The 26,771-nt window shown below is 39.7% G+C and overlaps 1 protein-coding gene and 1 long non-coding RNA gene across 7 annotated transcripts in view; one reads left to right on the plus strand and one right to left on the minus strand.

The window, feature by feature from the left end:
* LOC140500643 (uncharacterized) overlaps positions 1–1,236 on the minus strand; it is a 29,060-nt gene extending 27,824 nt beyond the window's left edge. The window contains exon 1 of one of the 4 annotated variants that reach the window (XR_011965811.1): positions 123–1,236. This is a non-coding gene — a long non-coding RNA (uncharacterized lncRNA). The remainder of the gene's footprint in view (positions 1–122) is intronic. The other 3 variants (XR_011965809.1, XR_011965812.1, XR_011965810.1) reach the window with 3 other exon arrangements.
* Positions 1–26,771, plus strand: part of NCALD (neurocalcin delta) — a 579,604-nt gene that overhangs the window by 443,836 nt on the left and 108,997 nt on the right. Inside the window, exon 1 of one of the 3 annotated variants that reach the window (XM_072603366.1) lies at positions 19,026–19,219. The exons of the other annotated variants lie outside the window; for them this stretch is intronic. The gene's annotated coding sequence lies outside the window, so the exon portion shown is untranslated. Of the gene's footprint in view, positions 1–19,025; positions 19,220–26,771 lie in introns of those variants that run through there. 3 annotated transcript variants of the gene reach the window in all.

The raw sequence follows: 26,771 nt of genomic DNA on the forward strand, positions 1-26,771 counted from the left end.
TGTCTCACAAAAAGAGGTAGCCTCTTCTTACCAAGGTGAATCTCTACATGGACAAGTGATCCTATTCTATCCTATCTTCTCCTGAAGGTTGCCCCCTCCAACATCCCCATCCTCTCACTTACCTTCCATCTCTCCTTGTCTATTGGTTGCTTCCATGCTGCCTACAAACATGACTACATCTCCCTTATCTTCAAAACTCTTCACTTGATCTATCCACTTCTCACTAGCTACAGCCCTATGTCTCTCCTCCCTTTTGTGGCTAGACTCTTTGGGAAAGTCATCTGTAATTTGGTGCCTCTACTTCTTTTCCTCTCATTCTCTTTCTAACTCTTTTCAATCCTGACTTCCAAACTCATCATTCAACTGAAACTTCTCTTTCCAAAGTTACTAGTGATGAACAGATTAGAAAATCAAATGGTCTTTTCCCAATCCTTATCCTCTGTGTAGCCTTTGACATTGTCAATTATCTTCTTTTCCTTGGTACTCTCCTATCTCTAGATTTTTGTGATGCTGATCTGTCCTGTCTGACTGTTCCTTCTGTCTCTTTTGCTAGATCTTTGTCCAGGTCATGCCCGTTAACTGTGGATGTTGCCCAAGGTTCCAACCACTATCTATTTCATTTGATGACCTCATCAGCTCCCATGGTTTCCATTATTAGTTCTATGCATAGAACTCTCAGATCCACTTGTCTAGTCTTATTTTCTCTTGTGACCTCCAGTTTCACATTTCCAACTGTCTAATGGACATCTGTCTTGAACTTGTTATTCAGGATAGACATCTTATATTTGACATATTCAAAATTAAACTTAATGTCCCAGTGTTCCCCTCCTCTGAACTTCACCATGACTCTCAAGGCTACAATCATCCTCCCAGTCACCCAGGCTCGAAATTTAGCTATTATCCTTTGATTCCTCACTCTTTCTCACTCACTGTGTCCCATCAGTTGCCAGTTGCCAAATCCCATTGCCAAACCCCTTCTAACATCTCTCATACACTCCCACTTTTTCCTGACACTGACATCACCCTGATCTAGGCTCCAGGTCCCCATAACCCAATGTCTAGTCTATTATAATAGACTTCTGGTTGGTTTCCCTACCTCAGATTTCTCCTCACTCTAGTACATCCTTCACTCAGCTATCAAAGAGATCTTCCTAGAGCACAGGTCTAACCATAATACTTCCCTTTTCAATCTGGTGTCTCCCTATTGCCTCCAGGATCAAATATAAAATTCTCTGTTTGGCTTTTAAAGCTCTTCATAACCTGGCCCCTTCCTATGTTCCCAATCTTCTTATACCTTGTTCCCCTCAATGTACCATGAAATCCAGTGACATTGGCTTCATGCTGTTCCTCCCCCCTCTGAGCATTTTCACTGGCTGTCCTTGCTTGCAATTATCTCTCTCTCCTCATCTCTGCCTCCTGGCTTTTCTGGCTTCCTTCCAGTCTTGCCTAAATTCCTGTCTTTTGCAAGAATCCTTCACCAGTCCTCCACTAAGATTGTAGTGCCTTCTTTCTGTTTAATACCTCCAATTTATCCTGCATATATCTTGTTTGCACATAATTGTTTGTGTGCTGTCTCTTAAATTAGACTCCTTGAGAGTAAGAACTGCTTTTTTCTTTGTGTTTGTATTCCCAGCACTTAGCACATCACCTAGCACATAGTAGGTACTTAATAAATGCTAATTGACTCACCATTTGTCAATAAGGAATATACAGAACAAATTGGACATAATCTTTTAGGGAAGGAAGTAGCTTGAAGAAAGACTGGGAAAGACTTCTTGTAGAAGATAGGATTTAAAATGGGACCTGCAGGGAGCCAGAGAAGCAAGGAAATGAGTAGGGAGAGAATTCCAGACCTCAGAGATAGCCAGTGAAAATGCCTGGTGTTAGGAAATAGAGTATTTTGTGCCAACTGGAGCAATGAGGTGAGTGTCATTGGATCACAGAGTATAGTGAGTGAGGCATAAGAAAATGAGAAAGGTTGGAAGGGATCAGTTAGGAAGGGTTTTAAAAGCCAGAAAGACAATTTTCTATTTATCCTGGAGGTAATAGGGAACCATTGGTGTTTGTCGAATAAGAATGGTCACATAGGCAGACTTGCAGTTTGGAAAGATTGATGTTCTGGTCATCATGAATTGTGGTAGAATTCCCAGTAGAGAAGTTCCCTCCACCACTGAAGAGAAGTAGTCCATCTGTAACCCTGAGTCTGAAAGAAATGCTTGGGACCAAGGTCACATAGCCCATACATTGCAGAGACAAGACTCAAACCCAGGTCTTTCTGTTCCAAAGCTAGCTCTCTATCCACTACACCACACTGTCTTCCCATAATGTCATATTAGTATGAACAAAACTCATTTGAACTTAAGGGCTTCAAATATACTTTTGAATCCACATTAATCCAGAGTACAGTTGCAGCATGTGCACAAAACATGTCTTTTGTCATTGCCTCTCAACTGTAATCCCTATTAATAATATAAAATCAAATCCAAATATTTACCTTCACCCTTGTCACTGGAATGGGGACAGAGAAGCACTATTCCTGGAAGCTGATCTGACATCGACCAGCCACAGAACATCACATCCCCTAAGAATTGTTAGGTTAGCTACATCTACGGGTTTGGGTAGAGTTTTTCTGAGCATTTTTTTTTCTTTTTAAAAAATTATTGCTATACTTTGGTTTTTTATCAACTACATTTGTCAGCTAGGTGTGGGTGGTGAATAGGGTGCTGGAATTCAAATAAACTTGCCTCATATACTTAGTAGCCATGTGACCATGGGCAAATCACAACCTCTGTCAGTCTCAGTTTCCTCATTTGTAAAATGAGGATAATGATAGCACCTACCTTACAATACTATTGTGAGGCTCAAAGAAGATAACATATGTAAAGTGCTTTGCAAACCTTGAATCATTATATAAGTGTTAACTATTATTGTTGTTTTGTTATTATCATTTCTTACTGTATCCCTCTCTATTCTCCTCCTCAGAGAGTCATCTCTTATTATTACAAAAAGAGGGAAAAATAGTGGGGGTAAAGTACAATAAAACTAATGAACACATTATCCCACGGTCCCCCAGCTCTGCAGAGGAGGGAGAGGACAGTTTTTCATAGTTCATTTGGACTGCGCACTTGAGTAGATTGTGTTCTGATTGGATTGTGTTAGTGGCAAGGAATAAAGAATAATATTTAGACATCCTCATTCCTTAGAGTAGAGAAATGGAAAAGGAAGATTTTGTCAAGTCAAATTTGCTCTGCAATTAAATTAATCAAGGATTTATTAAGTATCTACTCTGTGCCAAGCACTGTACTAGATGCTGGGAATACAAAAATAAAAGGAAACAAAAATAGTCTCTGAGTTCAAGGAACTTACATTCTCCTAAGGGGGTGGGAGTAGACATATCATTTATGCAAATAAACATGTACAATATAGCTTGAGGAACAAGCCCTGGTGATTAGGGAAATCAGGAAAGACTTTTTTTTCAATCATTTCAGGACTTTCTTATGTAAATAATCTTTTATTTTTTCCAATCCCATGTAAAGATAATTTTCAACATTCATTTTTTATAAGATTTTGAGTTCTGTATTTTTCTGTCTCCTTCCCTCCCCTCCCCAATCCCCAACATGGCAAGCAGTCTGATATAGGTTATATATGTGAAACTATGTAAAATATATTTCACATTAGTCACGTTGTGAAAGAAGAAACAGGACAAAGGGGGAAAAATCCATGAAACAAACAAAGAAGATGAAAATAGAATGCTTTGAGGAAAGATTCCTTAAAACCGAGAGGTGGCACCTGAACTGAGCCTTGAAGGAAACCAAGGAAGAGAAGGCTGAGGTCAGGAAGATGGAGTATTCCAGGCATGAGGCACAGCCTGTCCTTAAGAAGGGAGGCTCTTGCCCTGAGGTGTCTCTTAGATAAGTTCTGAAGTTTCACTTCATGGTAGACATTTGGGAAGAGATTGTCAGTCTTCCTTCTCTTTGTCTCTTTTAAAGGTACCCTGTATGCAGCATGCTGTTTTTGTGTTTGAGGCTGAGAAGTGGAGTCTTTTTTCCCTTGGTCAATTCTTTGAGGGATGCCATAATACTCAATTCAATCAAATTTGCTAGCATAAAGGGTAGGCAAGGTTTGACTACCAATGATTTTCTTCCTTCTTTAATCTCAATATTGGAACGCTGCTTGAGGAGAAGCCCTAGTGTTTGTTATTCCACTGCTCTCAAATGAATACAACTAGAGACAGAATCAGTTTTTAGTTCTAATAGTAGTTCAGTAGTCCTCGATCACTTAATCTCTCAGAATGTCAGTTTCTCAGGAAAATATTACTACTACTAATGAGCAGGAGGAGGAGGAGGAGGAGGAAGAGGAGATGAAGAACTAATATTTATAAAGCACCTACTATGTTACAGGCACATACATCTGTAAAATGAGCTAGAGAAGGAAATGACAAACCACTCCAGTATCTTTGCCAAGAAAACTCCGAATGGGGTTATGAAGAGTCAGATATGATTGAAATGACTGAACAACAAAAATGTGCCAGGCACTGTGCTAAGTACTTTACAAATATTATCTTATTTTATCCTCTTAGCTACCCTGGGAGGTATGTGCTATTTTTGTCTCCATTTTACAAATGAGCCAATTAAGACAGACAGAAGTCTAGTAACTTACTCAGAGTCACAAAGCTAGTTAAGTGTCTGAGACCAGATCTGAATTCAAGTCTTCCTGACTTCAGGTCTAGTGTTCTATCCATGATGCCAAATGAGAATTATAATGCAGCTGCTTTAGAGATTTGTTAGGAGGATGAAATGAAGTAATGTCTGGAAAGTGCTTTGTAAACCTTAGGAAGCTATATCAATTTATACTAAGAAAAAGAAGTCCTGAACCAGTGTCTCATCTTGGGTTCTCAGAGGCTTTATCAAAGGCATTCAAGTTTTGACATGTCCTACCAAGCAGGAGAATTTTCAGTTACAGGCTGACCATGTCTGTGTTCCAAGGTCCCTACCTTAGTCTGGAGCTTAACACTAGGTTGACTCCAGGGAGTAGGAGTGGGCTGTGTTGTTTTTTTTTTTTTTTTCAACCATAGAACCTCAAAGAAACAATGTTTATTAAGGCATAAAGGGCTTGGAATCTGATCAATGGAAAGAATATCCATACCCATGAAATCACAGGTCCTTGAAATATTGAAATAAGAGAATAGAATACAAACTGGACCCCAGAGGTCATTTAGTCCCATCTATTCATTTTACAGATGAGGAAGCTGAGACCCAAGAAAAATAAGTAACTCACCCAAGGTCACATAGATAATGTGTCAAAGGTGTGATTTGAACCTAGTTCCTCTGGCCTACAGTCATTGCTGCTACCATGGTGCCCCTTCTCCTCCTTAGTTCAGCTATGAAATGTTAGCCCTTTCCAGACAGCCATAAAGTTGGCTTAAAATGGAACTGATTATATCCTTATCCTCCGAGAGGCTATTTTCAGAGAAACTGTTCTCTGAGATGTCTGATCATCCCACACCTGTGAGAATATATTATTACTCACTGAGAACCAAATTCCATTTGAAATTTCTGGTGCCAGTGGTTCTAACACTCACCAAAAGAGGCAGCTTAGTATTTCCTTATAATGCCGCATTCATGGGAAACCATCTTCCACCTGATCTGCCTGGAACAATAACTCTTTCAGCTGCCAGGCGGCCATGAATAGGATACTCTGAATGGCATCTCTTTAGTAGGGTTGTTCTGAAATCGCGATTGTTTGCATGCTTTCTGGGCAGCTGGACAGTGAAACACATCTTCCTATCCATTTGGCTCTTTCCCACTTGGCGATCAGATTTATTTTTTTGGCTCATACATTTTTTTTTTCTAAAAGAAGTTAAAAGCAAAGACAGAGTTGATTCCTACACACGTGCATTATTCATGCTTCCAGAAACTTGAGACTAGAGATTAAAACCCTGTGATTGTGAATTGTGAACTGGAGTGGTTGGGGGAGGAGATGGTGCAAAGGGGAGAAGGAATGTCTTTAATGTCAGTGGCATGAAATTAAAGTTATGGTTTATACTGAAAGTTTTCCAAAGAATGAATCCTTTAAAGTATCCACTAACTAGCTGTAAAATAATCTCCCTTCTTAATTAAATATCTTCTCTATTCTGCATACTCTCTATGTTATGCCTGTTTTACTGACTGGAGAGGAAGTATTCTGACTTTCAGCCCCAACAACAAAGCTGTGATGCCGGGGCAGTCCTTTCTAGTTTATTAATCATTGTGGTAAGGATTATGGCATTTCTGACCATGAGGTGAGAGACAGAATAAATAGCTTTCCGGAGAGATGTTAATCTTTGAGATGTTCATTATTAAAAGAAACCACTTTTTTTTTTTTTTGCTTAAGATAGATCTTCATTTGGAACCATGCACAAAGGGTTATAAAACTGTGCATACTCTTTGATCCAGCAATACCATTAATAGGTCTGTATCCCAAAGAAGTCATAAAAAGAGGGAAAGGATTCACATGCACAAAAATATTTATAGCAGCTTCTTTTTGTAGTGCAAGGATTTGGAAATTTAGGGGATACCCATCCATCAGGGAATGGTTGAACAAGTTATGGTATATGAATATAATGGAATATTATTGTACTATAAAAAAATGATGAGCAGGCAGATTTCAGAAAAACCTGGAAAGGCTTACATGAACTGATGCTGAGTTAAGTGAGCAGAAGCAGAAGAACATTGTACACAGTAACAGCAACATTGTTTAATGATCAACTGTGATAAACTTAGCTCTTCTCAGCAATATAGTGATCTAAGACAATTTCATAAGACTCATGATGGAAAATGCTACCCACATCCAGAAAAAGAATTATGGAGTCTGAATGCAAATAGAAGCAGACTATTTTCACTGGTTTTTGTTTTTTCTTTCTCATGGTTTTCCCCTTTTGTTCTGTTTCTTCTTTCACAACATGACTAAGTGAAAATATGTTTAGCATCATTGTACATGCATAACCTGTATCAGATTGTTTGCTGTCTTAGAGAGTAGGTAGAAAAGGGAGGGGAAAATTTGGAACTCAAAAATCTTACAAAGGTGAATGTTTAAAACTATCTTTACATGTAATCGGAAAAAAGTAAAACTATCACTACGTGCAAAAAAAAAAAAACAAATAAAATACTTTTAGAGTCCAGGGGCAGGGAAGTCTCGAGGCCACATTTGGCCCTCTAGATCCTCGAGTACAGCCTGTTGACTAAGGAAGTTTGGATTCAGTCAAAGGGCCACACTTGAGGACCTAGGGGGCCACATGTGGCCTCAAGGCTGCAGGTTCCCCACTCCTGCTAGACAAAAGAAAAAAATTTTAAATGGATGCTAGCCTTTGAAAAAGTAAGCAGAAAAAGGAGAACGGTTTGAGATGTTGTACTCTTCCATGACCATTTTTGTGATTATATTCAGTTGTCAGAAAGACAACTGATGAACATGTAGTTCCACTGAGCCAAAATTGATGAGGAACAGAGATGCATCCTGAATGTCCTCATATTGACAGACAAGCCTACCCTGTGACTCTGTCCTATGCATACTACCAGGCTCAGCATGGCCAATGAGAATGGCAGTGCCATATGTTCCAAGGAAAAGAATATTAAAAATAGAAAACTTAAGGCAAATAGACCTGTGTCATGGAGAGGGAAAGAAGATCTTGACAGAGAGAACCCCAGGACATGCCAAGTGGTAAGGATAGTTTCCCCAATCATGTCTAGTGACTGTTAGAATGTAAACTCTTTGAAGGCAGGTACTGTGTTTAGATTTTTGTCTCTATATCCTGAGTGCCTAGCATGGTGCCTTGCATACAGTGGGTGCTTAATAATGCTTATGGCTTATGTTGTATTGTTAGGTAGATTTGAACATCAATTGTTAGGAAGCAGCCAAGTATCTGGCCATCTTGGAAAACCCATGATGACAAGCAAGTTTCTATAGGTTTCGTCCCAACTTTGTTTATGAGATGGGATATAGTTTGTACTACTCTTAGGTCATAAGGGAGAATACATGTGACTAATGTTCAAAAGCAAGCCTTTCTTGCCAGATTTGGGGTAGTTAGATTTGCTCCTGGCATTGTCCTGGGCTATTCCCCTTCTCTGCTCTTTGAAAATTTCTTTTATCCTCCTCATGGCATATTTGATGTTTTCCTTTATCAGCAGGAGATGAACTTCATAAGGCTGGGAGGAGCCTTCAGAGGTTGCTTAGATCATCTCCCTGCTTTCAGGTAGGATCACTCTAGAATCAGAACAGACAGGGGATGATGACCTGTCTAATGTTGAAATACCTCTGGAAAATGAGCTTCTTTTGTTGAACAACTTTCACTATCAGAAAATCCTTCCCTATGAATTGCAGTTCATATGCCCTCAAGTCTACTAAGTATTAATTTTTTAAATAATGAAACATTAATGAAATTTTTTAATTTTGGAAAATGTTTTTCCAGTTTACATGTAAAAATAATTTTTAACATTCATTTAAAAAAATTTTGAGTTCTCTCCCTAACACAGAAAGCAATTTGATATGGGTTATACATATGCAATCATGTAAAACATATTTCCATATTAATCATATTGTGAAAGAAAAAATAGACCAAAAGAAAAAACACAAAAAAGTGAAAATATTACACTTTAATCTGTATTCAAACTTCACCAATTTCTCTGGATATGGATACCATTTTCCCTCTTGAGTCCTTTCAAACTGTCTTGGATCATGGTATAGCTGAGAAGAGCTAAGTCAGCCATTCCTTTACTGATGGGCATCTCCTCAATTTCCAGTTCTTTACCACCACTAAATGAGCTTCTATAAATATTTTTGTACATATAGCCAACAAGTGTTTATTAAGCTCCAACTTATAATACGCACTGTGAATAAAAAATAAAATGAAATAAAATGTACCATCCAGTCTTTGCCCTCAAGGAACTTACCATTAGTAGGATAGAGAAGATATATTACAGTAGAGTAATAAGGGAGAGTGACTAAGTTTTATCATAGTAAACTAGGCATTTGCATAGAGCAAAATGTTGAGTGGGTCTTTGTAATGCTGAAAGTATAGGGATATGGTGAAAGGGGAGAAACTTTGTTGACTAATTGATTGCTCCATGGATGCAGGGTTTTCTTTCACAGAAACAATTAAAATTATGATACAGCACCAGTCCCAGAGTCAGGGGGACCTGAGTTCAAATCCAGCCTCAGATACTAGCTGTGTGACCCTGGGCAATTCACTTAACCTCTGTTTACTTTAATCCACTGGAGAAGGAAATTGCAAAGCACCCTGTGTCTTTGTCAAGAGAACCCAATGGACAGTATGGTCCACAGGGTCATGAAGAGTTGGACACGACTGAACAACAACAAGAAGTTTATAATTAAAAGAAAACAATTTAAAAATTAAGTAGTGCTATAGGTTTTATAATTGTTTATAATTTATAATTTACAATATATAATTTATAACATATAATTCCTAACAATTGATGTTCAAATGTACCTAACAATACAACATAAGCTATAATATAATATATAATTTATAATTAGATAAAAGACTATAGCAGATGCTCGATGTCAAGGTTTCTTAAACTTTTTCCACTTGTACTCCCTTTTTGCATTTCAGCATCATTTGTTGGCATTGCATGGCTGGAGTTCACGTACAGTACAAAGTATGCATGCTATGTGTTCAGAATCAATGCAGTGAAGTTGGGGGATGCCATACGGGCAAGCCCTGCCAGAAACAGCTTGAATTCATTCTATGTGTGATTTTTAATTAATTTTTGGTCATTGCCCACTCAGAAACCTTTTACTGTTGCCAAATTTTTCATGACCCTGTATGGGGTGGTGACCCACAGTTTAAGAAACACTGCTCTATGGGATACAAATTATCCCATCCATAATCCTTTCTCTCAAGCATTTTGTAGAATAAATGAGACACATACACGAATATCCACACAACTAAGTAGAATATTCATTGCTAGGGAATTTAAGCATATGGAAGTAAATGGTGATCCTCTTTAAATTCTGACCCTTGTGTCAATATATCCTACAATCTCATGATTTCATCAGTGTGTGAACGCCCTCTCCTGACATGATCATGGCCCTTTATGAGCTGCTGTGGCCAATTAGATTCTACTGGTGATGAACCTTTCTGTACTTAATTATGTTGGACCTGGAATGCCAGGCACGTACTGTTTTGTGGAATTTTACCTGAAACTTTTCCAGCTGAGTAGCACCACCCAAGGTTTGAATACTGCTGACATAGCCTTTAAGAATGCAGGCTCACGTATACACCACAATGAGGCTTTAAAATGGGATTCTAGTAGGTAACACCATAAAAAAGGGGTGACTTCTCAGTGACTGGAGTCTGCCCTATATTCACCGAGTGGCTTTTATTTTCTTATATTTTCAGCATATACAATACCCCAAAGAGATATTTTAGAGTGGACATAGTGTTATTGTCAAAGATGCAGATATACTAAATTTGCAAGGTCTTGCCTTAATGTGATTTACTTAGTGTAAGGAGCTCCCTCTGTTAATGTAGACCAGCGTCTTCCCTGCAACTTATAGTTTCCCATTGCAACTTATTAATAAATCTAAAGAGGCAGCATGGTATAGGGAAGAAAGAACTGGATTCAGAGTCAGGAAGACCTGGTTTCAAGTCCTACTGTAACATATACTGTGTGACCTCGGGCAGGTCACTTAACCTCACTGGGTTTCAGTTTCTATAAACGTAAAATGAATCAGTTGAACTAGATAGCTTCTAAAATTCTTTCCAGCTTTGAATCTGATCTTTTATGAAAAAGTCCATTGACATTAAACAATTTTTTTTTAAACCCACCAAGTATGTAACTTCCCAGGAAGGATTAAAGGAAGGAAGAGATGGAGGGAGGGAAGGAGGAAAGAAGGCAGGAAGAAGAGAAAAAAAGAAAGGGAGGGAGGAAGGAAGGGACAAAACAAGGAAGAAAATAAGAGAGGAAGGGAGGGAGGAACAAAAATAGGGAGAAAGTGAGGGAGGAAGGAAAGAAGGAAGGAAGAAAGGAGAGAGGGAGGAAGTAAACAAGTATTTATTGAACAACTACTGTGTGCCAGGCACTGTTCTAAGTGCTTTGCTAATATTCTCCCATTTGATCCTCACAACTCTGAGAAGTAGGTGCTATTATTATTTCCATTTTACAGTTGGGGAAACAGAAGGAGACATTGGTCAGTGACTAGTGCAGGTTCATACCACTATGAAGGATGTAAGGCTAGAGAGAAAAGAGTGGAGAAACTCCTTCCTGATTCTGGCCGATGGCTGTCCATTATGTGCTGCATCATCTGTGCTGCTAAATGTGGCTGTGTGGAAGCTTAATTCTATGGGCAGTGCTAAAGGTAACATTTGATGCTGGGACCTGCAAGGGTGAGTGAAGAAAGGCCGGCAAAGGAGAAAGCGTTGTTTCCACCTTACTATGAAAATGTGATTCTGAACAACAAAAACTGTGCTAAAAAGCACTTCACTCCCTCCCGTCTCCTACACAAATGTTCCCATGGATCTATGAACTCGTAGATTCAAAACCTCCTGCCAATGATGCGGATCCCAACCCACCAGTACATGGCTTCCCACTGGATCCCCACAGAGTCCACTCAAGGTTCTAGAGGTCTTCCATAATTTCTCCCAGCATCAGAAGGATGCCAATGGATCACCCTAGCTATCCACTTGCTGTCTTAGACCATATTCCTTATAATTCCTTGATGGTATCTTTTATACTGATTCTTATTTAGATAGAGTGCTTGCTGTACCTGGAGTCAGGAAAACCTGAGTTCAAATTTGACCTGAGATACTTATTAGGTGCATGAGCCTGAGTAAATCACTTCACATCTGTGCCTCAGTTTCCCCAATTATAAAATGGAGATAATAATAGTACCTTCCCCCCAGACTTGTTGTATCAAATGAGCTGCTTTTTGTGAAGATCTTAGGATAGTTGCCTGGCACATAGTAGGCACTTAATAAATGCTTGTTTCCTTCCTTCCTTCCTTCCTTCCTTCCTTCCTTCCTTCCTTCCTTCCTTCCTTCCTTCCTTCCTTCCTTCCTCTGGGGCCAAGCAGAGCAAGTATAGTCTCTCTTTTTCATTTAACAGCCTTTCCTTAAGAACAGCTGTCATATTCCCCTCTAAGCCTTCTCTTCTGCAGACTAAATACCTGCAAGTCCTTCAGCCAACCTTCAAAGGGATGGCATGCTCTCAAGACCCTGCCTCCTTTAAAAGTCTTTCTAGAAATACTGTTGAATATTCTTTCATATGACCAGGTCAAACCCTAAAATGAAATCTTTAGCAGATAATGGGTGGATAAGAATAATATCTCAATCAATCAATCAACAACAATTAAATGCCTGCTGTATACCAAGAATTCTACTAGGTGCTGAGGACACAAGGACAAAAACAACATTTTTGTTGGCCTCAGAGAATTTACCATGGAAAAGTTTGCAGTAAATGTCCAGTTTTTGCTTCTCTATTTCCTTCTCCATTCACACTGTTCCATGTCAGCAATAGAAAACTGAGAACTAAGCTAAGATTTTCTGCTGATTTACTTTAAAATCATAAAATGTCCAATCTGAAATCCTATGTTTTGAGTTTCCTTAGAAGGAAGAGCACTAAAGTTGGTGCACCTTCACTGAGTATGTTGAAGTAATCCAAGTATCACTGGACATATTTCATATTAAAAAACTACTGACCCCATTGCTATAACAGCATAGGCTATTTAACAACATTAGACAGCAAGTCACCTAGGTGATGGCAGTGAGTAGAAAACCTGAGTCAGGAAGACCTGAACTCAGATAGACTTGCTAGCTATGTGACCCTGGGCAAGTCAATTGACCTCTGTCTGCCTCAGTTTCTTCATCTGTAAAATGGGTCACCTGCCTTTGCAAGTCTTCAAGTGCTACATCAGTGTTTGCTATTATTAAGCACCAGCTATGTGCACTTATGTACAGAGTATTCTCTTATGCACTGAGTGAAATACAAAATTTAAATAGGGCATGGTCCCTGCCCTCAGGGAGCTCACTGTCTAGTGGAGAAAGGGAATATGACATCTACATTTCTATAAAAAGTGTATAAAAGATCATTGGTTTAGAGTAGGAAAGGACCACAGGAGGTCCAATTCTTTCTCTCTATAGATGAGGAAACCGAGATTCAGAGAGGTTAATTGATTTGGACAAGGTCACACAGGTATCAAGAGCCATGTTTTCTTGTCTATTCCAAATCTGTCACCACTGTGCCCAGTGGTAACAAAGTGAGTTCTAAAATGAGAGATGTCAATAGCACTGACCTTGGAACAGACAGATTAAAATTCTGCTCCTCACACACATCAGTGTACAATCATGGGCAAATCCTTTGACTGCTCTCTGACTCATTTTTTCTCACCTACAAAATGGGATAACAGCACCAATCTCAAAGGGTTGTTTTGAGGCTCAAATAAGATAAATACATAAAGTATTTTGCAAAACCTAAAATGTATGTAAATGTTGAGCAATTGTTATTATTAAAAGCCATTACTAAATGAGGGAAGATTTCCTAGAAGGGGTGGCATTTACATTAGGCTTTAAAGGATGGGGGAAGAAATAAGCAGGTGGAAAAAGGAAGGGAAAGTGCTATTCTAGGTACAAGGACTAATAAAAGGTGAAAATACAGTCAGAAAGACACAAGTTTTATTTGAGGGATGAGTTGGTTGGGCTGTGGAATTACGAATAAGGCTGATCATATATTGAAAGCTAGAAGGGACTTCTGAGTCCATGAAGCAGAATCCTCTTGTTTTACAAATGAGAAACTGAAACCCAGAGATGTTAAGTGATTTGTCCAAGGTTATATAAATAGTAAAAGGGCAGCTAGATGGCACAGTGGATAGAGTACTGGGCCCTGAGTCAGGAAGATCTGAGTTCAAATCTGGCCTCAGATACTTAATGGCAGTGTGACCCTGGGCAAGTCATTTAACCTTGTTTGCCTCTGTTTTCTTTTCTGTAAAATGAGTTGGAGAAGGCAATGACAAACCCCTCCAGTATCTTTGCCAAAAAAACCCCAAATGAGGTCACAGAGAGTCAGACAGGACTGAAAAATGTCTGAAAGGCAACAGCACATAAAAGGGAGCTGAAAAGCTGGGGTGGCAGTGGGGAGATGGAAAGAGAATGTGAGGTGGACAAGTCTAGAAAGTCAGAAGTGTAGCCAGGAGGATGACTATTGTAGGTCTGTTCCCAAAATGGAGGACCCCACAGTGGGTGTGGAAGAGGGATGTCCCAGCATGAGAAGGCAAGTGTCAGATTGAGCACATCTTTGAATGCCAGAGATAGGAGCTTGAATTTCACTTGATAGGCAATAGAGAACGAAGTCAAGTCCTTTGTTCTCCCTGGGGCTCCCTAGCTCACTGTAGTTTTGTGACTAAAGTCCTAGACTGGGAGATGACTGGATTCTAATCCTTGATTTCTAATTAAAGTGCTGTCTCACTTGGAGCTGGACCCAGCTACCTCATCTGCAAAATATAGTGGTCTGGAGCTAATGGTTTCCAATATTCCTTCTAGCTTTAAAACTGTAGTTCTGGGATCTCCTAGTTAACTTCAGGTCATTCTACCCCTTACCCAAAACACTCTGGGTCTTTTTATCATTGTTTTCCATAATGCTGATCTTTTAATGTCTACCCTATGGGTGGGGAACCTGCGGCTTCAAGGTCACATATATCTCTCTAGATCTTCAAGTGTGGCCCTTTGCCTGAATCTGTGAAGTTTGGATCCAGTCAAAGGGCTGCACTTGAGGACCTAGAGGGCCACATGTGGCCTCGAGGTCCCCTTTTTCTCTCCTAAGAGCCATAACTCTTGGACATTGTGCTAGGCAAGCAGTTTTGGTTTGTTTGTTTTTAACTTTTAGGATGAAGGGCATGTGTTTTTATTAGCATGTACTTGCTTCTGACAGTAGTATCCTCTTAGCTGATCAGATAGCGTATGCAAATTGGCTATGTAGACAGATTGGAGCCATCTGTATCAACTCTGTCTTTATGTTCCAAAAGCCCTCTCTTTCCCCCTCCTCCCATCTATCCCAGCCCTTCAGGAAAATTGCCATAATTTTCATACCTGAACAGAAAGCAGATCTGAATAATTCCCTTCCCATAGCACTGTTGAAACACAAGAATTAAAGCAGTTCTCTAAATCTTTCCACTGTCTGTCTTAGATACCATACATCTGGCAGCAGGTATATAAACAAAGAACAAAAGGAGAAACTCTGTGTTGTTCTGTCTCCTAAAATTACTTGAAAATCTGAGACAAGTCCAACCTGGCAGCCAGAGGTTTGGAAATTAATGAATAAAAGTGGGCTGTTACTAAAATCTTACTTTAATGATATTGCACCCCAAAGTATTTATGATAGAGGAAAGAAGCTTCCTGAATCAGAGTGCATCATTTACTTTTAATGGAGTACAGGAAGGAAGTGTGCAAAGTGATGCTAGCCTAGAAGACTTCTGTGGCTGCCCAATTTGGTTGGTAGTCTCACCCCTGAAGTGACAGTTTCTGACTCAGTAGAAGTTTGGTTCAGTAGAATAAACAGTTTACCCAGCAGACTTTGGGTATCATGTGCAAAATAGGAAATACTCTGCTTTTAAGAAAACCAGAATTGGGCATCTTGGTTCTCCTTGCCCCACCCCAGAATGGCAGTGTCCTTGGGGTTTTAACAATAAAGTTGTCTTTCTCTCAAACTTCTTGACCCCTCAAGTACACTTATATACTACGTGTTCTCCTTCAAAGCACTCACTAAAATGAGGGTAGTTGGACCAGATGATGACTAACATCAGGAGACAGTATGGTACAGCTGGAGGAAAGGTGGATGTGCCATCCGAGGATGTGGGTCCTGGCTCTGCCCCTTGTGACCTTGGTTGACCTTGAGCAAGTCATTTATGGATCCTCAGTTTCTTCATCTGGGATATCTGGAAGTTGAATTTAGGTGACTTGTAAGGCTCCTTCCATAGCTAAATTTAATTTATGCATCTATAAGATCCCTCTTGGGCCAGCTAGGTAGTTCAGTGGTTTGGATTCTGAGCCTGGAGCCAAAATCCTGAGTTCAGATCCAGCCTTACACACTTGCTGATTTGTGTAACCCTGGACAAGTCACTTAATATCTGTTTACCTTAATCCACTGGAGCAGGAAATGGTAAATCACTCCAGTAAGTTTGCCAAGAAAATTCCATGGACAGTATGATCCATGAGGTCAGGAAGAGTCAGATATACCTCAACAACAACAAGATCCCTTCTACTTCTGAGTTTTGTGATCTCTCAGAAAAAAAATGTGTATTTGTCAAATTTGGAGGAATTACTTTGGGGGAAGAGGGAGAAGAAAAGAGAGAAGGGGAAGAGAAAGAACAGAGAAGAAAAAAAGAGGAGAGAGATATTTGTGTTTTGTCTGGTTACATACACATATACATACATACATACATACATACATACATACATACATACATACATACATATATGTGTGTGTGCTATGAAACAACTTCCAGTTACAAATTTTGTGTGTAAGATAAATTTGATGTTATGGTCTGTGATGAGGAATAACATGCAATTATCTTTCCTATTGAACACTTGTTAATGTAACATATCCTAGAAATACAGAGCTATCGTAGCAATTCAAACACTTCCATATAATATATATTTTACTCAGCACCTAGCAAATCAATGTTCTGTACACACAGTTGGTGTTTAATAAATGTGGTTAATCTGAATGTCCTTAGCATGGGTCAACAGTTTCATCTTCTGAATACATGCCCACATATGTATACATACACAGAGTCTCTCTTTCTTTCTCCTTCCTCCCACCCTACTCCCAAACATTGATAAGCAGTAAAGCTGAATGAGGAGGCTTCAGGATGAGTTGGATGAGATAGATCAGCGTGAGTGAAATTAATGAAAATATTGTGGAACTGACAATTCTTGAAAGACAATCTGGAGACAAGGCTATCTAAAAACATTCATTGAGTAGCACAATTTTGGAAAGTATGTGTGTTAGAGGTGGGTGGGTATCTTCTTTCCTGTACAAACATTTTCTAATAGGGAAATATATTATCCTTCAGCTTCCTTCTCCTAGTTGGAATATGGCCAAGAGGATCTCAAGCCACCTGCATTTTTCTTCATCTTTCCATGTAGCCTTTTATTGTTATTTTTAAATCTTAAGATCATAGCTTTGAGCACTCTTTGTAGTTGCCAAAAACTGGAAGTCAAGGGGATGCCCATCAATTGGGGAATGGCTGAATAAATTATGGTATATGAATGTAATGGAGTACTATTGTGCCATAAGAAATGATGAACAAGAAGACTTCAGGGAGGCCTGGAAGGACTTATGTGATCTGATGCTGAGCAAAAGGAGCAGAACCAGGAGAACTTTGTGCACAGCAACGACCAGTGTGCGAGAGTTTTTTCTGGTAGACTTGGAACTTCATAATAACGCAAGAATTAAAAAAAAAAAAATCCCAATGGTTTTCTAAGGCAAAATGTCTTCCACACTCAGAGAAAGAACTATGGAATTCATTCGCAGAATGTAGCAGATCATGTTTGTGTGTGTGTGTTTGTATGTTATGTTTTGATTTGTTATATGATTTCTTCCATTTATTTTAGTTCGTCTACATAGCATGACTATAGTGAAAATGTATTCAATAGGAAAGTATATGTAGAACCTATACAGAATTGTATGCTGTCTTGGGGAGGGAGGGGGTTAGTGGGGGGTAGGTGTAGGGGGGTTAAAATCTTAATTTTATGGTAGTGATTGTAGAACATTAAAAAAATAAAATAAAATAAGATCCCCCCCAAAAAGGTCATAGCTTTAGAGCTGGAAGGAATAGTTCCAATACCCTTATTGTAACAACAACTAGCATTTCACATAGTGCTTGAAGGTTTGCAAAGCACTTTCTGGATGTTATATCATGTTCCTTACATCAAAGTTGGGAGGTAGGTGCTATTATTATCCTCATTTTACAGATGAAGAAAATGAAGTAGACAGCAGTGACTTGCCCAGAGTGACATAGTGAGTAAATGTGTCTGAGGCTGGATATGAACTGAGACCTTCCTAACTCCAGGTTCAGTGCTCCACCTAGGTACAAACCATATCTCCTTCTACCACCTGTCTGCCAAGAGAAGTGACTTTGTATTCTTTTCTTCTTAATAGTATCAATATTTCATTAGCACATCAATTTGGATTAATTTTACTGTCCCTTTGGACACTCTTCCCCTAGATTGTTTATTTCACAGGATAATAGCAATTTGAGATCATTTTTGTCACGCACTTTGTAAACCCTCAAAGGGCTGCATAAATGGTAGTTATTATTATTACGACAAATTTAGAGGCACAAGAGGCCTTATATGACATCTTAGTGAAGTCCATCACATTATGAATGAGGAATCCTGGGTTCAGGGAGGAAATGTGACTTGGCCAGCATCACAGAAAGTTTGAAGGGGCTGAGGCGGCAATAGACCCCGGGTCTTCATAATTCAGAGGTCGGTTGGCCATCCAGTACACCGTCACCTCCGAGAGAGAGAGGGGAGAGAGAGACACACACACACACACACACACACACACACACACACACACACACAGAGAGAGAGAGAGAGAGAGAGAGAGAGAGAGACAGAGAGAGAGAGAGACAGAGAGAGAGACAGAGAGACAGAGACAGAGAGAGAGAGAGAGAGAGAGAGAGAGAGAGAGAGAGAGAGAGAGAGAGAGAGAGAGTTCTGCTTTGAAAGTTTTTGGAATGTCTTGTTCTGTTTTAGAAAGGGACACATGCTGCATCTTGCGCCGGGAAAAGTTAGAAGAAACCCGTGAGTTACAACTTCTATGCGTTCAGGTTATCAGGAAGCAGTTGCTTTCGATGGCTGTGCAAACGAGCGTGAGCGCGCACACACACACACACACACACACACACACACACACACACACGGTGACAGATGACCTATTGAAATAATTTCAGAGCTGCTCGGTGGTTGCTACGACAACCAATGCTCTCTTGGCTTTCATCTGGCCATGTGACAGCGACTTTGACGTCAGCTGGAGGCTGAGTCTGTGGTTTAGTCCGTCGAGCCAAAGGCTTGTGAGAATCTGTTGGATGCTGGACTTATCTCCGCTCGCTGCCGCTGCCGCTGCCGCTGTCCCTGCCGCTGTTCCTGCCGCTGCCGCTGCCACCGCTGCTTTCCAGGGGTTGCCGGAGCATGGACTATTAAAGTCCTGCATTTCTTCCGTGTGAGGTAACCACTTTGCTTTACATTCTAGCCAGATAATTTGAAAGCTTACTGGGATGATGTTTCATCCTATACACCCCACCCCCGACTGCTGCAAGTTTGTCTGGATGAGCAATTGGAGTATCTTTTTTTTTTTTTAAAGTGTGAGCCAGCTTCCAGTGACCAGCAATGTGTGCAGCTCCGGAGGTTCAGTTCAGTGGGGCGGGATGGTCCCAGCCAAATCATCCTTCCTGCTCCCGCATTTGCTCGAGGACCACACTGCCCCGGGGGAGCAGCTGCTCCAACTTGGGGCAGATCGCTCCCTCCTGCATTCCAACAGTCGCTTTCTCTGACATTGTTTGGGATTTCAAACTCCTGGGCAGCCAGAGCCGCAGCGTCTAGTTCGTTGCTTTACCATCCGCTACCCTCTCTCACCAGCTCCAGCGAAGGACACTTTGAAACTCGGTTTCTATTTTCGTTTGCAAGGTTCATAATTAGCAACAATGGGAACAGAGCGAAAGGAACACCAAACACAAACAAAAGTTTGTGTGTGCGTGTTTCCTTTTAAAATAAGGTCCCTCTGAGTGCACATTAGGTTCGGACAATAGGAGGGAGGGCCTTCATCATCAGTTCCTTAGCTGATCTGTAAACTGGAGTGTGTGTGTGTGTGTGTGTGTGTGTGTGTGTGTGTGTGCGCGCGGCGCCTTGTACTGAGGACTGTCAACAGCTTCCTGTTAAATTTTTTTTTTTTGAAGTCAGAATTGTGCCAAGAAAATAGTGCTGTATATAATTGATGCTGGGTGTCTGAGAATTTCCTTTCCTTTCATATAGAAATGAAGAATCTTAACATCTCATCATCTCCCTCCTCCCTCCAAAGAAAAAAAAAAAGATTAGGGTATAAATTCCAATTTCTTTTAAAAAGTAATATTGGAACTTCTTTGCCAAAGGGATTAGTGAAGCTCTTTGGGTCAAAGAAAGAGAACTCATTACTTAAATAAGAAATGAATAGCTCTTATCCAGATCTAAACGTAGGGTCTTTTCCTCAGATGTATTGAGGTATAAAGATCGGTCCATTCAAGACTAGATGGTAGCTGACAGCACTACCAACTATTGCCTTTGAAAGGTGGGGGCAGAATTGATGATAGCTTATAAAAACCCATTTCCTGATAAATTTCATTGCACCTGGGTACAGTCACCGGTTTCAGTTGCATTTTCTCAATACTGTTGGTCCTTTCCCTTTGGACCTTGGTATTCCTTAGCAGTTCTGTAACTGCCACAAGTAAATGATTTTGCAGGTTGTGATTCTAAGGGAAAAAAACCCTGACACTGGGGAGTTCTTTAAAGTTCTGATTTTAGTGTTCACCTGACCTCAAAATCTTTTGATTTAGCACCAATTGGCAATCTCACCTCATCTAATAGCATCATACCCAAGTGCCTCATGTGTTCCAAGGTCTGCAGAAGATTTAAATGCCTCATAATATAAAAAGGAAATGCTTCCTAACTGTTCATGTATGCTTTGTGAATTGTCAAATTTCACTGTTTCTGACATATTACCTGGATTTTTAGTGACTTATTCTGAGTAGTGAGAAATAGATTAATGGTACTCAACTATAATGATGAATGGAATAAACATCAGTATTTGAAGTGATTTTCACTGAGTGCATATATGTAACATGTAGACACATATACATATATGATATATACACATGTACCTGTGTGCATATTTACATGAACTTATATAAATACATACACATGAGCAGTTAGGGTATAGTAGATAAAATGCCTGACCTGGAGTCAGGAAAATTTATCTTTGTGAGTTCAAATCTGATCTCAGACACTTAGCTGTGTGACCCTGAGCAAGTCACTTAATTCTCTTTGCCTCAGTTTCCTCATCTGTAAAATGAGCTGGAGAAGGAAATGGCAAATCACTCCAGTATCTTTGCCAAGAAAACCCCAAATGGAGTCATGAAAAGTCGAACACGATTGAACAACAACAAAATACATACTTATATCACTCATTTGGTTTTAATCTTAGTTCCAGATCAGGGTCAGCCATGCAGTAACTGCCAGATAGTATCAATACATTCAAGCCACATCTGCAAAGACAACATATCATGAATTCATCAGTTTTATAATTATAACAAACCAGAGGGTAAACTCTTAATATCCTTAGAAATATATGTTAAGTGAAATGTTATACTGCAGTTGAGCATGGACCATTAATTCCATCATTGAAAAACCCACTTAAAAATCCCATCATCAAAAACCGTTTGCCTTGGTGATAACTGACTTTTAGCCAAGGATTTAGATTGATCTGAATGAGGGAATCTTATTTGTCTCAATTCCAGGCATCCCAGATTGTTTTGACATTGTCACTACATTTCTTCACTTAGGAATAATCTCAGAGGCATGATATAAGAATATAGGAGAACTTAACTGTTTGATCTAATGGATCAGTGAGAAAGTTTTTATTGCTGGTGGACCATCCCTGTGCTAAGAAGACATTTGTTGGCCTTTTCATGAGTCAAAAATAAGAACCTTAGAGCTTAGAAAGGCCATGAGAGATCATCTCGTCCAGCTCTTTTTATAACAATGAAAATACAGGTGTATCAAGCTGGTATCAAACTCTTCTTCAAAAGACATCAGACTGATCCCAGAAGCACAGAATCATAGAATTTCCAAATTGAAAGGGCTCCTGGTGGTTATATTGTCCAACCTATACCCTAACAGGAATACCTTCTACTGCCATCCTCAACAAGCAGTCATCTAGCCGCTTGATCACTTCCTCACATATATATAGGTTGGTGGAAATGGCATGATTTACTCTGGAAACTCTGAATGTGTTATGGTTTAAACATTTATGTGCAGTTAATTGAATTACATGTTGACAAAAACCAAAAGAATTCATGAAACTGTCTTCTTCTCCATACACCACTCTGCTATTTTCATCATTACCAACATCCATTTTGAACCTCACAGTTCATAGTAACTTGTTCCCTCTCTTCTGTTTAAAAAGAGATTGATGCGAATATGAAGTATTAAAAAAAATTCTACCTTTTTCTGAAACTCCATGTCAGGTTTGCCTGTATCTGTGGCAATTTGGAACGAAACACTCCTATCCACTTGGATAGTCATTAAGAGAAACAATGCTAGTGTTAACTTAAGGTATACAAGTCAACCCTTTCTCTCCTCCATCAAGGTGTAGTTGTATATAGTACACGCAAGAGTGCCTGTAACTGTTCAAAGGATGCTGGTGCCTACACAAAGAATTCAGCATGGTAGATGAGATCTGGACTGAAAAAATAAGAAAGGCCTCTTCTTTTCATTACTGTAAAATTAGATACGCGCACTACGGAACTTAGCTGATAGCCTGGTGTTATATAACACACACTCATCTGGTTGAACAGGTTAGCAGCCCTCAGTGCTTATTGGGGATTTACATGCATCACACCCAGACACAACTACAGTGAAATCAATTTGTCAGGACTATGAATTACTTTTATCAGTAGATTTTGAGCCTGGGGCTGCACAGTTGCAGATAATTGAAAAATTCAGAAAATTTTCCATGTAATCCAAACCCTAACCCTTACCCCTCCTCTACGCCCCTCCAAAACAATTTACCTCATATATTGGTAAGCCTAAGTAAGATGGAAAGGTTTGGACTGAATTGTCCAGAGCAGGGGTGGAGAACCTGTGGCCTTGAGGCCATATGTGGTCTTCTAGGTCCTTAGGTACAGCCTTTTGACTAAGTCCAAGTTTCAGAGAACAACTCCTTTTATTAAGGGGATTTGTTCTATGAAGTTTGGATTCAGTCAAAAGGTTGCACCCAAGGACTTAGAAGACCACAAGTGACCTTAAGGCCCCAGGTTCCCCAACTCTGGTCTAGAACCTATTCCATTGCATTCCATGACCATTTTCTAATATTCTCTTCAGTCATATTATTGTAGCTGTTGTACCCCATTTCTCTACCTTGTTCTACTTGAACAGATGGCCTGATTTTTCTTCTTAAACTAGCTAGCAAACTTTTTAGCTGGTCGGTCTGCAGTGAAGCTGTCCTTTGAGGTGCATCAGCATTACCCTCTTAATATTAAAAGTGCATGGAATGAGAGCTGTGACATTTTGCACAAGCTGTTATTTCAACTCCTTCCAGATGCCTAACATTTGAGATGGAAGCTTAGCAACTTCCCCTTGGTAAGTTCCCTGGAGGATTACAAAAGAGAATTTCCTAAAGTGGTTCTCATACTTTGGGGACAGAAAAGTGCACCTGCTTAATGGGGAATGCATGTCTCAGGATCCACTTGCTAAAAGAATTTGAGAAAGGACTCCAATGCTCGACTTTTGTCATGATCATTTTAAGTCCCTTACAGTACAAAGAATAAGATTTAAGATTGGTGGAAGAGCATTTAAGAATGGCACATTTCACACATTTCTGTTTAAGTTAACGTTTTGTGATGAAAAGCTAACTAGGAAGTATGTTTTGAAATATATTCCCTTATGATGCTTTCTAAAAGGGACCATGGAAAATCAGGGGTCATTTCTGCCTGATATTCAATATTCATGTAGATCTGTGATCTTACCAACCTGGATTTTTGTACAAGAAAGATTGTAGACCCATCTGTGACTAATATTAATATAATATTCAAAATCATAACTGTTAGGGCTTTATCCCTCCCCAAATGATATTATACATACATATATGTGTGTATGTCTCTGTGTGGGTATATGTATGTGTGTATGTATGTGTGTTTATAAGTTGTATCCTTTCTCTGCTTCTCCCCAGTACAATGTAAGATTCTTGAGGATTCTTGTCTTTTTATCTTCAGTTTGTAGTACTCATGGTGCCTTACACACAGTAGGCATTCAGCATATACTCATTGACCTGGTAAATATCAGAGCTCAGTGGGAGTCAAGTTCTTTCCTTTAAAGACAATCTGCTCTTTTATCTGTGTTGATATCTGTGTTCAGTTATTATTAAGATTTATGTCATTTAAGAGCTTTTAATAGGAGACTTAGCCCCCATTTAACATTGACCAGGATTTTGCAGTCCTCTGACCATGGTGCAGCAGGGTTGAGTAGAACTTGCAAGTAGGAAATGCCTAGGCTGGAAATTGCAGCATGGCAGACACGTCCATATTTTCCAAGGGCTGCCACAATGACACCCCCCCCCAAAATCTTTATGTTCCCCGAGTTTCTTTTTATTCTGGTGCAAGGATGACATTTTCTAGGGTGATCAGGATTTTTCTTGCCTTCATGAGCTTAACTCCCATGGTTAGGGGGATAAATGTTAAGCACTGTGTTTGCTATTTCTTGGCTCTTCTTTTGGCTCTGTGACTCCCACAGCCTTTGAGATGATTCATGCTGCTAAAACCAGGATCTAGATTCGGATGACTGGGTATTCACAACAGCCTTGCAGATAGATCAAAAAAGGTCGGCCTACAAAAAGTTATCCCACACCTGCTGGTGATGATGGATTATATGGTGAACATTCACAGCATGAGGTATTATCAATCAGCCCAGCAACAATTTTTTATTAACTAACTAGACTTTCACTTTGTGAGATTAAGTGCGACCTTGTGGAAGGAGCCTTGGGCCTGGGGCCAGGAGAGATCTGGGTTCAGATCCCACCTCTAACACTTACCAGCTGTGTGTAAGTAACTTTGGTAAGTCACTTAACTTCTCTACTTTGGTTTCTTCATTTGTAAAATGGAGATAATAAAACCTGTAGTATTTACTTCAGAGGTTGTTGTGAGAACCATAGATCTAGGGCTGGAAGAACATCAGAAACCCTCTAGTTTAACCTACAAAAGTAAGGCCCCAGGGAATTTAAATGATTTGGCCAAGATAATACAGGTAGGATAGAGCAGAACTAGGATCCAAATTGACTGTTTGTAGGCTTAGAACCATAAAGTCAGATGTCTAACCTTTGAGGAAACTGAGGCCCACAGAAACTAAGTAAGTAACTGAGTCTGGATTTGAAGGTCCTCAGGTGTTAAACCCAGTTCTCTTTCTGCTGAAGAAAATTATAAGGTACTAGGTGCTTTGCAAAAGCTTAAAAACTAGTTGTTCTTACTACGGTATACCTTGTGTCAGAGACCTCACTAACATGAAGGGCCCAAGAGTGTCTTTTGGGAAATCACACTTCTCTCCCTCTTACTCCACCCCCACCTCCCCACTCCCAGAGAAAGTCCTTCCATTGGACAACTCAGTAGGGTGACACCAAATCCCTACTTGCAAATATTGGTGGCCACAAGGTAACAAAAAGGTAGGCTTATTAAAAGGACAAAAAAGTGAATAACAACCCAACCACCATCATATAATATGCAACAAATAATTAAACAATAGTCCCTGATTTAGCAAGGTGGACTTACAAATTATCTGACCTGTATCTCTAAACAATATATCTAAATATCTCTGGGGCTACTAGCCCTGAGTAACTTGGTTCTGAAAAACTAGACATTTTCTTTCTCTTATATAAATATAAGGGGCAACCAAGTGGCACAGTGGATAAAGTGCCAGGCTTAGAATCAAGAAAGACCTGAGTTCAAATCTGGCCTCAGACACTTACTGGCTCTATGACTCTGGATGAATCAACTGACTCTGCCTCAGTTTCCTCATCTGTGAATTGAGCCTTAGAAGGAAATGGCAAACCACTCCAAATATCTTTGCCAAGAAAACTCCAAAAAAAGTCATGAAGACCCAGGCTCTACTAAAACGCCCAAGCAACATATTTACAATATGTAAATATAAAAAGCTAGCATTTCTTAGGCGGATGCAGAGTACAGCCTCCTCTTAGCATCTCTAGAGAATAGTTTTTCTCTTATCCAGCTGTGAAGAAATATCTTTTCTTTTGTAGATATAGACTCTTTCTCTTAAATTGTTATACTGGGATTACAGGGAGGTACTTAGTTAAATCCACAGAAACATCTTAAGGGAAAAAAAAAGAGATAACTCACTTTACAATTAAATGTGTAAAAAAAAATTAATTTCCTCAGAATAATGAAATTTCTCACAGAATTGTGAGTTCTCTTCTTCTCAATCAATCAGTCCACAAGCATATACTGACCACCTACTAAGTGCCAGGCAATGGAGATACAAATACGGAGTGAAATGATGCTTGATTGCCAGGAGCTTACAGACCAACCTGGGGGGACATCATGTATACATACATATGAATATGTGTATATGTATATGCATATGTGTGTATATTTGTATACACATGTGTATATGCATATATGTGCATATCTGTGTGTGCATATGCGTACTACATGCAGAAGAGGAACAAAGGTAATTTGAGAAAGAGGGCTCTAGCAGCTGGGGGGCCGATGTTAGGGAAGGGGGTAGAAGGTGGGAACAGAATGAGTGAAGGCTTTATTTAGAAGGTTGCTGTTGAACCGAGCCTGAGAGGGAAAAAGAAAAGTTCCAAGAAGTTGAGGTGAGGAGAAGTCTAGGTACCAGGGACAGTGAAATTCCATGTGGATGGAAGAGGAAGAAGGCCAGTTTTACCTGAGCACTGAGTATTAGAAGGCTTCCAGCAGAGTCTGACTATGTGTCAGGACGTTGTGTGGGAGGAGGGCTGATT

This window comes from Notamacropus eugenii, chromosome 4 (assembly GCF_028372415.1).
Source record: "Notamacropus eugenii isolate mMacEug1 chromosome 4, mMacEug1.pri_v2, whole genome shotgun sequence".
NCBI classification, from domain to species: domain Eukaryota; kingdom Metazoa; phylum Chordata; class Mammalia; order Diprotodontia; family Macropodidae; genus Notamacropus; species Notamacropus eugenii.